We start from the raw sequence: 11,639 nt of genomic DNA, 5'->3' as shown, positions 1-11,639 counted from the left end.
AATAGGTTTCTTCAGTTAGACCCTCCAGTGTTTACGGGTTCCAATCCAGAAGAAGACCCTCAGGATTTTATCGATGAGATGCACAAGACTCTCAGGGTTATGCGTGCAACTGAGATAGAGGGAGTAGAGTTGGCTGCCTACTGTTTGAAAGGGGTGGCCTATTCGTGGTTTGAATTGTGGGAAGATTCTCATGAGGAGGGGAGCCCTTCGGCGAGGTGGAGCGAGTTTGCCGATGCCTTTATAGATCATTTCCTGCCTGCTGAGACAAGGGCATCCCGTGCAGCAGAGTTTGAAAATCTGAAGCAAGGTAGCAGAAGTGTGTGGGAGTACCACATGGATTTTGCTAGCCTGTCCAAGTATGCCATTCACATGTTGCCCACAATGGAAGCCAGGGTGCGCCGGTTTGTCCAGGGCCTTAATCCTTTGACTATTAATGAGGCTTCTGCAGCTGCCTTGAATTCTGACATGAATTATGGGAAAATGGTAGCATTTGCTTAGTCCACAAAGAACCGTAAACTGAAAAGCATAATGGAGAGAGAAGGTAACAGCAAGGCCCGGTCTACGGGCAACATAGGAGAGTCACTAGGTGGGGGAAGATCAGCTTTCAAGGAAGGATCATCAGGGCCATCCCAGTCTGTTACACAGTCTTCAGCCAGTGCACAGCCATCAGGGCCCAGCCAGTAGCAGCAGTGGAGTCGTTTCAGGCCCGGTCAGGGCAACAGGGGATCCCACTAGCGGGGTCGGTCAGGAGAGAGGTCCCAGCAGTAGTAGAGGTCCCCGTGCCTTAGGTGCGGGAAGATGCACTCAGGGATTTTCTACTTGGAGTTACCTATATGATATGGATGTGGGAAGAGGGGTCATGTTCATAGGCATTATCGTGTATCCCACCAGGGAGCGGGTAGGGGCACAACTCAACCAGACAGCCCAGCAGCTGCTACATCTTCAGCCCCCCTCTCCACCTCGAGGTACCCCAACACCTGCAGGGCGTGGTACAGCTAGGGGTGGTGCAGAGAGTTCAGGAGGACCCAGCCGGTTCTATTAGATGAGTGGTTTCCAGACTATACCGGCTTCTCCAGATGATGTTACAGTGTCAAATCTCATGATGTGTATGCACTTATTGACCCTGGTTCGACCTTGTCCTATGTTACCCCTTTTGTTGCTATGGAATTTGGGATAGAAGCGGATCAGCTTCATGAGCCATTTTTGGTGTATACTCCGGTTGGTGAGTCAATTACAGCTGCTTGAGTATATAGAGGTTGTGTTTTCACGATGTGTGGTAGGGATACCATGGCCGATCTTATTGAATTGGGATGGTCGATTTGATGTAATAATGGGAATGGATTGGCTTTATTCATGTTTTTCCAAACTTGTTAGTCGAAATAGAACTGTGAGGCTTGAATTTCCTAATGAGCTCGTTGTTGAATAGAAGGGAGATAATGTAGTGCCAAAAGGTCGATTTATTTCTTACCTTAAGGCCGCGAAGATGATCAAGAAGGGATGTATCTATCATTTAGTCCGTGTTATGGAAACTGATGCCGAGGCACCTAGCCTTGAGTCCGTGCCAATTGTGAATGAATTTCGGATGTCTTTCCAGTTGAGCTCCCAAGGATCCCACCAGACAGGGAGATTGATTTTGGGATCGACGTGATTCCAGGCACACAATTTGGGATCGATGTGATTCCAGGCGCACAACCTATATCAATTCCACCTTACAGAATGGCATCGACATAATTGAAAAACCTAAAGGAACAATTGAAGGATTTTCTAGAAAAGGGTTTCATCCGGCCGAGTGTGTCACCGTGGGGCGTACTGATCTTGTTTGTAAGGAAGAAAGATGGGTCGCTACGGATGTGAATTGACTACCACCAACTCAACAAAGTCACAATCAAAAATAAATACCCTCTACCAAGGATAGATGACTTGTTTGATCAATTCCAAGGTGCTAGTCTTTCTCAAAATTTGACTTACGATCCGAATATCACTAATTGAAGATAAGGGAGCAGGATATTCCAAAAACAACTTTCAGGACTCAGTATAGGCATTTTGAATTTCTGGTGATGTCTTTTGGGCTCACAAATGCCCCGGCAGCTTTCATGGATCTTATGAATCGAGTCTTCAAGCCTTTTCTAGACTCCTTTGTGATAGTGTTCATTGACGATATTCTTATGTATTCCTGAAGTCGGGAGGACCATGTTGACCATCTCAGGGCAGTTCTGCAAACTCTTCAGCAACATCAACTGTATGCAAAATTTTCGGAATGTGAATTTTGTCTTGAATCTGTCGCATTCTTGGGTCATGTTGTCTCCAAGGAGGGAATTATGGTTGATCCTGAAAAGATTGCAGCAGTAAAGAATTGGCCTAGACCTACCATTCCAATAGAGATTCGAAGTTTCTTGGGTTTGGCTGGGTACTACAGGAGATTTGTAGAGCGGTTTTCTACTCTTGCCTCTCCATTGACTAAATTGACGCAAAAAGCAGTTAAGTTCCAGTGGTCCGATGCTTGTGAAAGGAGCTTCCAAGAATTGAAATCAAGATTGACTACAGCACCGGTATTAACCCTACCTGAGGGTACAAAGGGATTTGTGGTGTATTGCGATGCTTCGAGGATAGGGCTTGGGTGTATGTTAATGTAGCACGGCAAGGTAATAACCTACGCTATTAGGCAACTCAAGAACCATGAAAAGAACTATCCAACCCATGACTTAGAGCTTGCGGCAGTTGTGTTTGCGCTAAAGATTTGGCGACATTATTTGTATGGGGTCCATGTGGATGTATTTACAGACCACAAGAGCCTTTAATATATTTTCAAGCAGAAGGAGTTGAATCTGAGATAGAGAAGATGGCTGGAATTACTCAAGGACTATGACATTGATATTCTCTATCACTCGGGAAAGGCTAATGTTGTGGCAGATGCTCTTAGTCGAAAATCTATGGGTAGTTTGGCTCATTTGGAGGCATATCAAAGGCCCTTGGCCCAGGAAGTTCACCAATTAGCTAGTTTGGGAGTTCGCCTTGTGGACTCTAATGAAGGAGGAGTGATTGTGCAGAATAGGGTTAAATCATCGCTTGTGACGGAAGTGAAAGAGAAGATTCAACGATCCATTATTAGCACAACTGAAAGAGGGTATTCATAAGCACAAGACCATATCTTTTTCCTTTGGCATGAATGATGGTACCTTACGGTACTAAGGCCGCCTATGTGTTCCAGATATTGACGGTCTTCGGGAAAGGATCATGGCAGAAGCTCACACTTCCAGGTACTTCGTGCACCCAGGTTCTACGAAAATGTATCATGATCTCAAGGAAATTTATTTGTGGAACAACATGAAAAAGGATGTGGCGGACATTGTGGCAAAATGTCCGAACTATCAACAAGTGAAGGTCGAACATCAAAGGCCCGGTAGATTATCTCAAAGCATAGAAATTCCAATGTGGAAATGGGAGATGATCAACATGGATTTTATGGTAGGGTTTCGTGCACTCCGTGCAAGTTCAACTCAATTTGGGTAATCGTGGATCGACTCACGAAATCACCACATTTCTTGCAAGTTAAATCTACCGACACAGTGGAACAGTATGCTCAGTTGTATATCAAAGAAATAGTCAGGTTGCATGACACTCTAGTCTCAATCATTTCAGATCGAGGGGCTCAGTTCACAGTCAACTTTTGGAAGAAATTTCAGCAGGGTTTGGGCACACAGGTAAATCTTAGCACGACTTTTCACCCTCAGACCGACGGGCAAGCGGAGAGGACTATTCAGACACTTGAGGACATGTTGCGTGCTTGTGTTCTTGATTTTAAAGGTAGCTGGGATGATCATTTTCCACTCATAGATTTTGCTTACAACAACAGTTTCCATGTTAGTATCAAGATGGTACCATTTGAGGTGTTGTATGGTAGGAGATGTAGGTCTCCCATTGGGTGGTTCAAGGTTGGATAAGCGGAATTAATAGGGTCGGACCTCGTGCATCATGCCATGGAGAAAGTCAAGATTATTAAATAAAGGTTTAAAACTGATCAGAGTTGCCAAAAGTTTTATTCAGACGTTCGGCGCAAAGGTTTGAGTCCGAGGTATGTCAGATCATACAGAATCATTCATAGGATTGGTCAGGTATCATACAAGCTCGAGCTGCCACCCGAGATGTCATTAGTACACCCAGTCTTCCATGTGTCTATGTTGATGAAGGTAGTGGGAGATCCGTCCACTATTGTGCTAGTTGAAACTATTGAGGTTAATGAGGAATTGTCATATGAAGAAGTTCCAGTTGCTTTTCTTGACAAGCAAGTCCGGAAATTGAGAAATAAGGAAATTGCCTCCGTAAAAGTGTTATGGTGGAACTAACAGGTTGTGGAAGCTATTTGGGAAGCCGAAGAAGAAAGGAGAAGGAAGTACCCACATTTGTTTGAATAGTCATGTAATAGCTTATATGCATTTGGTTCCTATGAACTCCTATCTTTGATTGGATCTATGTAAAATTGTCTTATTTTGGTTATATGTTGCCTATGCGGCCATGGTTAGTATTGTACAAGTTATGCTACATCTATGGAATGTGTATATGCTGTTAGGATATGTTTTTGGGGCTCTCTGACATGTGGATAGGCCTAGATATAAAGGAAACTCTGGCGAAATTTTTGGAAATTTAGGAAGTTACCCAAATTTGGGGTTGTTGATATGTTTCATGTTGTGAAAAGCTGAGATTGCATAAAGATTATTGATGAGTGAACCTTGATCCTCATTCAAGGACGAATGATCTTAAGTGGGGGAGGATGTAAGGCCCCGCGAAATTTCTACTTAAAAACTCGAAAGCACATAATAACAAATTAGGAATATGTGTTAGAATTTTTGTAAGTGGGGGAGGATGTAAGGCCCCGCATAGTCATCGTATAATCCCCTTGGAATTTTGTAAGGGGCAGTTCTGCGATGCATTATGCGACCGCAGAACAGGTATGCGAACTGCATTTCTGTCGCATACCCGGATAGTTTGTGTAGGTTTTTGGGGCCATTTTTGCAGTCCCTTCTGCGGGCCGCATGTCCATTATGCGAGCAGATTTTGTCGGGGCTCCTATATTCTAACTTTTAAAACGCAACCCCATCCCATTAAAAATACCCCATTAGACCCATTTTATGTTATTTTGCTACAAATAAAGTGAGAGAGGGAGTTCTAGAGAGAGAGGGTTATCTTCATCATGTCGCCACTCAATCCTTGCCTAAACCCTTGAACATTATCAAGTAAAGCTGCTAGACCTTCACCCCAAGAGGTAAGAACTTGAGCCCTAGCCTTTGGTTTCGAAATTCACACTAGAATGAGTAATTAGCCTAGGGGTTCATGGGCATAAAAATGGATTTTCTTGCATGCATAAAAGATAATAGGTTATGGGGAGGTTGTGAACTAAAAAGATAGCAATTAGGGTGTAAAATAATGAAAATCTCTCACAAAGGGTCCTATAATCACAAAGCACACCTAGCGCTTGATAATGTGCTCAAATGAGCTAGAATCTTAATCATGTCTCTAATTCTTGGTTCAATTTGTAACTTTCATAAAATAGATTAAAGTTGCTAAGAGTCCCGGAATTTTGTAAGAATTTAAAGAAAGCTCTATTGAGGTATGTATGGCTGAAACCCCCTCTTATTAGAAATTGAGCTCCGTTAGTGTATGTGCAAATATGGTAAGACTGAAAACTTGATTGATGTATTGATTGTTACTTCATATGAATTGGTTTTGAAATTATATATATATATATATATATATATATATATATACATTAAAGGTGTGCCTCAATGTGTGTAATGTACTATTCTAGATATTTAAAGATGTGCGAAGAATATGAACCATGTATTGAAATGCCTAGACTTCACGTAAAAATTAAAACTAAGATTATTTTGCCAGCTATATGAAATCTTACCTATGCTTACAACTTGAATTGCTTTTGTATGTGCTTGTGGTCCAAATTGCAAGGTTAGCATTGAAAATAGAAGTGGTGTGATAATTGTGGCCCTAAGTGCCTATGAATTGATATATGTGAAATAAAAGATTGAAATGAACTAATAATGATAAAGGAACAACGCCTCGGTAAGGCGACCTAGCCAATCGGGCCGTGATCGGATGCCATGCCGCACACTTGGTGGTATTGTGCTGATATTGAATTCCAGAAATGGAGAATAAAATTGTGATTGAAGTACATGTCTCAAAGGAGGCAACCTAGCCGATCGGGTCGTGATCAGACTCAGCTCTAGAAAGAGGTGGTATTGTGAGTGATGATGGATAGTATGAAGTGCCCCAAACTAAAGCTATGGAAATTATGCAAAAGATTATATGATTCTTATATTTGATGATGTGGTGTTCGGTATCATCTCTTGTGATTTCCTTGTTCTTGTATGATAGTTCTTTCTAATAAAATGGTGTTTAATTATATATCCTAGTATTATTCCATGGTACTAATGCCCCTTTGCCGGGGGCGCTGCATTTTTAAATAAATGTAGGTGGCTCCATAGCGTATAGTGCTGATCATGCGTAGCAGAGTATCCTCTTCTCAAAGCCTTGTTGAGCCCTTTTCTCTTTCAAGGGGTTATGTTGTACATTTTTTGTTGTAGATATCCACTTTTGAGGTATAGCCGGGGCCTTGTTGTCGGCGTTGTCATAATTGTCTTTTGTATCCTTAGAGGCTCCATAGACATTTGTGTAGGTTATGTACGGGTGTTGGATGGGTCTATGAACTATGTTATACATCTAAACTCTTGTTTCTCTAGATTGTAAATGGATGGAACCTTATAAACTTAACTACGGTTTAAGGTTGTGATATAAAATGAACCATCAATGTTGAATGTACAACCTTTCCTATTGTCTAAATGAACGAAAGCATGGGTTACTTAATCGTATTGAGTTGGGTAGAAAGTGTTTGATAAGGCTTGCTCAGTTGAGTTCACTCGATTGAGCGCTGGTCACACCTCCCGAGGTTGGGGCGTGACATTTATTTCATTACGTTTCAGCTTAGAGGAGCATCCTATCAATAGTGGCGGGCATATGAGTTGGATAGCTCGACTGAGGTAGCTTCACTCACATGGACTCAATTCTGTGATATGTTTTTGAAGGAGTATGTTCCTAGAGTCTCAGAGATGCATGGCACGCAGAGTTTGAGCAGTTGCGCCAGGGTCTTATGACCATGTCAGAGTATGCTTTTTGATTAACTGATTTGGCTAGATATGCACCAGCCTTGGTTGCTATAGTTCGAGAGATGAACCCAAGTATTAGATTTAGCATGGCCCAAGAGTTAGAGATGAACATCGCATACCAGCACGTAGTGGGGATTGCTAGAAGAATGAAGGGTATGTTGTTTCAGTAGAGAGAGGCCAAGAAGTCTCGAGAGTCTGGCACTTATTGTGGTACTCGTGCCCCAACTACAGTTCGTCATGGTAGGGGCTATGTGAGTCGCCCTGTTCATTCAGCACTTCCAGCCGCCAGTGGTTTTCCGGCCACTCCTAGGCCGCAGGATCCTTATTATGCACCGTCATTGTCTACTGCACCTCCTGCACAGGGTGTTTTTAGCGGTCAATCCAGTCGACCTGGCCCAAGCCAGCAATAACAGGCACGCTCTCTGAGAGCTTATTTTGAGTGTGGCAACACTCTCCATATGGTGAAGGATTGCCCCAGACTTAGGAGGGGTGCACCTCCACAAACTACTTAGGCACCATATGCTCTACTGGTCCTCAGGCTATGATTACAGCACCAGCTATCATTCCACCTTCTCAGCCAGCTCGAGGTCACCCTAGAAGGGGAGGCCAGACCAGATATTATGCTCTTCCTGCTCGTACAGAGGCAGTTTCTTCTGACTCTATCATTATAGGTATTGCTCCGGTTTGTCATAGAGATGCTTCAGTCTTACTTGATCCAGGCTCCACTTATTCCTATGTGTCATCTTATTTTGCTCCATATTTGGGAGCATCTCGTGATTCTTTGAGTTCCTTGCTTATGTGTCTACACCTGTAGGTGATTCTATTATTGTTGACCACGTGTATCGATCGTGTTTGGTTGTTCTTAGTGGTTTTGATATCCGAATTTATTATTATTGCTCAGTATGGTTGACTTTGATATTATTTCAGGCATGGACTAGTTATCACCCAATTATGCTATTCTTGATTGTCACGCCAAGACCGTGACACTAGCTATGCCAGGATTACCGCGGTTAGAGTGGAGAGGTACCTTAGGGTATACTCCTAGCAGAGTTATTTCATTTCTTAAGGCTCGACAAATGGTTGAGAAGGGATGTGACGAGTATCTAGCTTATGTGAGAGATGGCAGTATTGATACCCCTACAGTTGAGTCAGTTCCAATAATGAAGTATTATCCAGATGTATTTCCAGCCGATCTTCCGGGCATGCCACCCAATAGGGATATTGACTTTGGTATTAATTTGTTGCCGGGCACTAAGGCCATCTCTATTCCTCCATATCATATGGCTTCTCCTGAGTTGAATGAGTTCAAGGAATAGTTACAAGAATTGCTTGATAAGGGCTTCATTGGACCTAGTGTGTCACCTTGGGGTTCCCCAGTCTTGTTTATAAAGAAGAAGGATAGTTCTATGCATATGTGCATTGATTATCGCCAGTTGAACAAAGTTACAGTGAATAACAGGTATCCATTGCCACGTATTGATGACCTATTTGATCAGTTATAGGTGCCATAGTGTTTTCCAAGACTGACTTACATTCAAGCTATCATCAGTTGAAGACTCGGGAGCCAAATATCTCGAAGACTGATTTCAGGAGTTGGTATGGTCACTACGACTTCCTTGTGATCTCATTTGGGTTGACCAACACCTTACAACATTCATGTATTTGATACACAGTGTATTCCAGCCCTATCTTAACTCATTTGTTATTGTGTTTATTGACGACATTATGGTGTACTCCTGGAGTTGGGAGGATCATGAGCAACACTTGAGGATTGTGCTTCAAGCTTGAGAGAAAAGAAGTTATATGCAAAATTCTAAAAGTGTGAGTTCTAGCTAGATTCAGTGGCATTTTTAGGTCACATAGTGTCGAGTGAGGGGATCAAGGTGGATCCGAAGAAGGTTGAAGCAGTGCAGAGCTGTCCTAGACTGTCCTTAGTTATAGATATTCAGAGTTTTCTTGGATTGGCGGAGTATTACCATCGATTTTGTAGAGGGTTTCTCATCTATTACAGCACGTATGACCAGGCTGACCTAGAAGGGTGCTCCATTCAGGTGGACAGAAGAGTATGTCGAGTGCTTTCAAAAGCTCAAGACAACCTTGACTACGGCCCCAGTATTGGTATTGCCTACAGGTTCGGGGTCTTATACTGTATATTATGATATGCCGCGAATTGGTCTCTACTTGGTATTGCTGCAGGATGGTAGGGTGATTGCCTACATGCCCAGACAGCTAAAGGTGCATGAAAAGAACCAGTCTATACAAGACCTTGATTCAGCTATTACCCATGCCTTGAATATTTGGCGTCGTTATTTGTACGGTGTTCCTTATGAGATCTACACTGATCACTGGAGTTTACATCATCTGTTCAAATAAAAGGATCTTAACTTGCGTCAGCGGAGGTGGTAAGAGTAGCTTAAGGATTATGATATCACTATTCTATACCATCCCGGAAAGGCCAATGTAGTGGCCGATTCCTTGAGCCGCAGGGCGAAGAGTTTGGGGAGCTTACCATATCTACTAATAGAAGAAAGTCCATTAGCATTGTATGTTCAGGACCTGGCCAACCAGTTTGTTAGATTGCATATTTATGAGTCGAGTCGAGTTTTGGATTGTGTGGTTTCTCAGTATTCTCTTTATGATCGTATCACAAAGCGTCAGTAAGATGACCCCCCATCTATTTGTCCTTAAAGATACGGTTCACCATGGTGATGCTAAAGAGGTCACTATTGGAGATGATGGTGTATTGATGATGCAAGGCAGGCTATGTGTACCGAAAATAGATGGTTTGCGTGAGTTGATTCTTTAGGAGGCTCACAATGTGCGGTACTCCATTCACCCGGGTAGCACGTATGACCAGACTGACCTAGAAGGGTGCTCCATTCAGGTGGATAGAAGAGTATGTTGAAAGCTTTCAAAAGCTCAAGACAGCCTTGACTACGGCCCCAGTATTGGTATTACCTACAGGTTCGGGGTATTATAATGTATATTATGATGTGCCATGAATTGGTCTCTACATATTATTGTTGCAGGATGGTAGGGTGATTGCCTACATGACCAGATAGCTAAAGGTGCATGAAAAGAACCAGTCTATCCACGACCTTGATTCAGCTATTATCCATGCCTTGAAGATTTGGCATCGCTATTTGTACGGTGTTCCTTATGAGATCTAAAATGATCACCGGAGTTTACATCATCTGTTCAAATAGAAGGATCTTAACTTGCGTCAGCGGAGGTGGTAAGAGCAACTTAAGATTATGATATCACTATTCTATACCATCCCAGAAAGGCCAATGTGGTGGCTGATTCCTTGAGTCGCAGGGCGAAGAGTTTGGGAAGCTTACCATATCTACCAATAGAAGAAAGTCCATTAGCATTGGATGTTCAGGACCTGGCCAACCAGTTTGTTAGATTGCATATTTATGAGTCGAGTCGAGTTTTAGATTGTGTGGTTTATCAATATTCTCTTTATGATCGTATCACGAAGCATCAGTGAGATGACCCCCCATCTGCTTGTCCTTAAAGATACGGTTTACCACGATGATGCTAAGGAGGTCACTATTGGATATGATGGTGCATTGATGATGCAAGGCAGGCTATGTGTACCTAATGTAGATGGTTTGCGTAAGTTGATTCTTTAGGAGGCTCACAATGTGCGGTACTCCATTCACCCGGGTAGCACGTATGACCAGGTTGACCTAGAAGGGTGCTCCATTTAGGTGGACAGAAGAGTATGTTGAGAGCTTTCAAAAGCTCAAGATAGCCATGACTACGGCCCTAGTATTGGTATTGCCTACAGGTTCGGGGTCTTATACTTTATATTATGATGTGCCACGAATTGGTCTCTACATATTATTGTTGCAGGATGGTAGGGTGATTGCTTACATGCCCAGACAGCTAAAGGTGCATGAAAAGAACCAGTCTATCCACGACCTTGATTCAGCTATTATCCATGCCTTGAAGATTTGGCGTCGCTATTTGTACGGTGTTCCTTATGAGATCTACACTGATCACCGGAGTTTACATCATCTGTTCAAATAGAAGGATCTTAACTTGCGTTAGCGGAGGTGGTAAGAGTAGCTTAAGGATTATGATATCACTATTCTATACCATCCCGGAAAGGCCAATGTGGTGGCTTATTCCTTGAGTCGCAGGGCGAAGAGTTTGGGGAGCTTACCATATCTACCAATAGAAGAAAGTCCATTAGCATTGGATGTTCAGGACCTGGCCAACCAGTTTGTTAGATTGCATATTTATGAGTCGAGTCGAGTTTTGGATTGTGTGGTTTCTCAATATTCTCTTTATGATCGTATCACAAAGCGTCAGTAAGATGACCCCCCATCTACTTGTCCTTAAAGATACGGTTCACCACGGTAATGCTAAGGAGGTTACCATTGGAGATGATGGTGCATTGATGATGCAAGCTAGGCTATGTGTACCTAATGTAGATGGTTTGCGTGAGTTGATTCT

Source organism: Nicotiana sylvestris, chromosome 2, assembly GCF_000393655.2.
Source record: "Nicotiana sylvestris chromosome 2, ASM39365v2, whole genome shotgun sequence".
Lineage (NCBI taxonomy): Eukaryota > Viridiplantae > Streptophyta > Magnoliopsida > Solanales > Solanaceae > Nicotiana > Nicotiana sylvestris.
This window is presented reverse-complemented; position numbering follows the sequence as displayed.